The 4,286-nt window shown below is 38.8% G+C and overlaps 1 non-coding gene across 1 annotated transcript; it reads right to left on the reverse strand.

Moving 5' to 3' along the window:
• Positions 1-804: 804 nt before the first annotated feature.
• On the reverse strand, positions 805-911 carry LOC131224501 (small nucleolar RNA R71). The gene has a single exon (XR_009160980.1). It is a non-coding gene; the product is annotated as a small nucleolar RNA R71 (small nucleolar RNA).
• Between the last annotated feature and the right edge of the window lie 3,375 nt (positions 912-4,286).

Raw genomic sequence — 4,286 nt, forward strand, 5'->3', positions numbered from 1 at the left:
CACGTTCCTTTTTAGAAACTAGTTTACTTTCCTAATTTGTTTTTAGAAACTTTCTAATTTTAGAATTTCTATTTTAGAAACTGACTTGTTTTGTTTTGTTTTGCAGGATCTTAATTTAGGAGTTTCTAATTTGGTAACTTCATTCTAATTCCTTTTCTTTTTCTATTTTTAGATTTCTATTTCCTTTCACTCTTTTAGGTTTAAGTTAGAATCTGAATTTGAGAGCTAAGAGTGTTTCCTGCCCAAGTGGGTCCGTGACAACTCTCGACGTCTCTTGAGTGAAAGAGGATTGGTTGAGGGGTTATCTATCCATTACAGGATTAGACACCACTTAAGATCCTTAGAGTTAATTGAAGTGATGGTTGCAAATCAACCGGTAAATCAATAACTTCAACGTAGGGCTGAGGAAGTCCAGGATGAGAATGAGGCGCATCAAACACGCCCACCTCGTACTTTGTGTGATTATTTACAACCGGCGAGGGTGAGCATGCCCTCATGCATGGTTTTCTCAGAAAACACGGGACATATATGGATATCAAGCCAAGGGTGATCCAACTCCTTCCAAAATTTCATGGACTTGAATTTGAAAGTCTATATTTACACTTGAAAGAGTTTGATGAGATCATAGCCACTTTATATTTTCCTAACATGTCTGAGGACAGGGTCAGATTGAAACTCTTTCCCTTTTCCTTGAAAGAGAAAGCTAAGATGTGGTTGCATTCACTATGTTCTCGATCTATTGGTAGATGGAATGACATGACAAGGGAGTTCATAAAAAAAAAATTCCCATACCATAAGACGAACACCCTTAGAAAGTCAATCATGAACTTTACCCAAAAGGAAAATGAAACATTCTTCTAATGTTGGGAACGGTTCAAGGATCTTGTCAGTTCATGCCCACAATACGGATTTGAGATGTGGCACATTACACACTTTTTTTATGATGGACTGACATCTTCCATGAGCTAATTGGTCGAGACAATGTGCATTAGGGAATTCATGAATAAGAATGTCGATGATGTGTGGGATTATTTGGACAGATTTGCTGAAAACGTACAATCACGGGACACTTACCCAAAATCAAGCACCACTTCTAGGCCTACTCAATCAAAGAAAATGCGCGGATTATACCTTCTGAAAGAGGAGGATGATATTAATGCTAAAGTGTGTAATCTCATACGAAAATTTGAGGCTATGGAATTAAAGAAGGATAAGGTTAATGAAACTGTTTGCGATATCTGTGCTTGTAACGTTCACAGAACTGAAAATTGTCCGACAATACCTGCCTTTTAAGAGGTGTTGAATGAGCAATCTAATGCCGTAAACAATTATCAAAGACCTTTCAATGGACCTACCTCCAATACATACAACCTTAGTTAGAGAAATCATCCAAACTTCAGTTGGAAGAATGGACAAACGGCTACCCCTGTAGGTTTCTTTAACCAAATTCCAAATCAAGAGAAACCGTAAGAGGATCCGGTTCTAAAACATCTTCAAAAGCAAGAGCTTTTCAATCAGGGGATGCTACAAGCCTTTCAAGACCTTACAAAAGCCATACAAGGGTTTGACACAAGGAATATGATTGGGAATAAAGGGAGGCTTCCAGGTCAACCTCTTCCCAATCCAAAACCACAATATGAAGTTAGCGACCCGAACTCTTCAAACTAAATGGAGCAAGCTAAATCTATCACCACTCTTAGGAGTGGGAAGACCATTGACAAAACCATTCCGATTAGGGCTAACAAGCCTAAGGACCCGGAAGAGGAGAACGATGATATACCTAGCACTACTCCACAAAAATTAGAATCAGAACTTCAAGGCAAGCCAGTTGCCCCATTCTCCCAATGGTTGGTTGCACCAAAACTTCTCTCTAACTCTCAAAACATTCTAGAGGTGTTGAAACAAGTGAATGTCAATATTCCTCTACTAGATGTGGTTAAACAAATACCTTCATATGCTAAATTTCTGAAAGACTTATGTACGACCAAAAGACAGCAAAATATTCAAAAGAAAATCTTCTTAACTGAAAAAGTGAGTGTCATTCTAAAGAAAGATGTGCGACAGAAATTCAAAGATCCCGGTAGCCCAACCATACCTTGTGTAATTGGGAACTACCGAATTGAGTACACACTTCTTGACTTAGGAGCAAGCGTAAATTTGATTCCCTACTCGGTCTACAAACCGTTAGGTTTGGGTGAATTGAAACTCACTCTAACCACGTTACAACTTGCTGATCACTCAGTTGGTGTACAAAGAGGGATAATTGTAGATGTGTTGGTCCAAGTTGACTGATTCTACTACCCGGTAGATTTTATTGTCCTAGATACGGAACCCATCAGTAACATGAGCACTCAAGTTCCCGTCATTCTTGGTCGCCCATTCCTTACCACTTCAAACGCAATCATTAATTATAGGAATGGAGTCATGAGTATGTCTTTCGGGAATATGACATTGGAGTTAAATATCTTTTTCAACACAGGAAAACGGTTAGAGGATGATGACTATTTCCATGACATTAACATGATTGACTCTTTCGTGGAAGATAGAACACTTTTCACATATTCTTCTGACCCTCTAGAGACGTGTTTGGCCCACTCCCATAATTTAGATAATGATATAATCAGGGAAATAGGTTTCATACTTGATACGATGCCGGTACTTGAAGTTAACCAGTGAATGCCACAATTTGAAGAATTGCCCCAAACCGAAGTAATGCCTCTACCAACTAGCCTCAAGGCGCCGAAGCTTGACCAAAATCATTGCCCTCAGATTTGAAATATGTCTATTTAGGTCAAGATGAGATATACCCGGTGGTGATTTCATCCCACCTTGAGCAAGAACAAGATAGTATGCTTATATCTACTCTCATTGAGTATAAGGGAGCCTTTGGATGAGCGATTGCGAACCTCAAGGGAATTGACCCTTCAGTTTGTACTCACCGTATTTATCTTAAGGATAATGTAAAGACCTCTCGGCAACCACAACGTAAACTAAATTCAAACATGAAAAAAGTGGTTAATGCCAAGGTTCTTAAGCTGTTGGATATGGTTATCATACACCCTATATCCGATAGCCAATGGGTGAGTCCAACTTAGGCAGTTCCTTAGAAGTCCGGAATCACCATCGTAGTCAATACCAATAATGAACTCATGCCAACTAGAATTACTACTGGTTGGAGAATGTGCATTGACTACAGGAAGTTGAATACCGTCACGAGGAAAGACCACTTCCCTTTGCCCTTCATTGATCAAATCTTAGAAAGGCTAACTGGTCACTCATACTATTGTTTCCTTAACGGGTATTCGGGATACAATCAGATAGAGATAACTCCTAAAGATCAGGAAAAGGCCACATTCACATATCCTTTTGACACTTTTGCTTACCGAATGATGTCATTCGGACTATATAATGCCCTTGCCACTTTTCAATGATGCATGATGAGTATTTTTTCTGACATGGTGGGGCAATATCTAGAGGTCTTCATGGACGACTTCTCTGTCTTTGGTCCATCCTTCAGTGATTGTTTAGAAAATCTTAAATATGTGCTGAAGCGATGTGAAGAAAATAATTTGGTACTCAACCGGGAGAAGTGTCATTTCATGGTTTGTAAGGGAATTGTCCTTGGACATGTCATCTTGTCTAAGGAAATTGAGGTAAATAAGGCTAAAATTAATATTATCTCTAACTTACCTCCAGCCAAGAACATACGAGACGTGCTATCCTTCTTAGGACACGCTGGCTTTTATAAGAAATTCATAAAGGACTTTAGTTATCTCTCTTGTCCTTTATGTAATCTACTTCAAAAGGATGCGCTATACGAGTGGACTGAGTAATACCTCGAAGCTTTCACTAAGCTTAAAGGCATGTTAACCATTGCACTTATCATGCAGCCACCTACTTGGAGCTTTCTTTTTGAACTTATATGCGATGCGTCTGACTATGCTTTTTAAAAAATTTTAGGCCAGAGAAAAGAAAAGAAGCCCTATGTTATTCATTACATAAGTAGAACTCTAAATTTTGCCTAAGTGAATTACTCGACTAAGAAAAAGGAACTCTTAACCGTAATGTTCGCTTTGGACAAATTTAGGTCCTACTTGATCGGATCCAAAATCGTCATTTACACAAATCATATGGCGCTCAAGTATCTTCTTTCTAAGAATAATGTTAAGCCCCGCCTAATCAGATGGATCCTCTTACTTCAAGAATTTAATTTAGAAATAAAAGATAAAAAGGGAGTAGAGTACGTAGTGGCTGACCATCTTTCTTGCCTTGATCTCCCTAATTCC

Source organism: Magnolia sinica, chromosome 13 (genome assembly GCF_029962835.1).
Source record: "Magnolia sinica isolate HGM2019 chromosome 13, MsV1, whole genome shotgun sequence".
Lineage (NCBI taxonomy): Eukaryota > Viridiplantae > Streptophyta > Magnoliopsida > Magnoliales > Magnoliaceae > Magnolia > Magnolia sinica.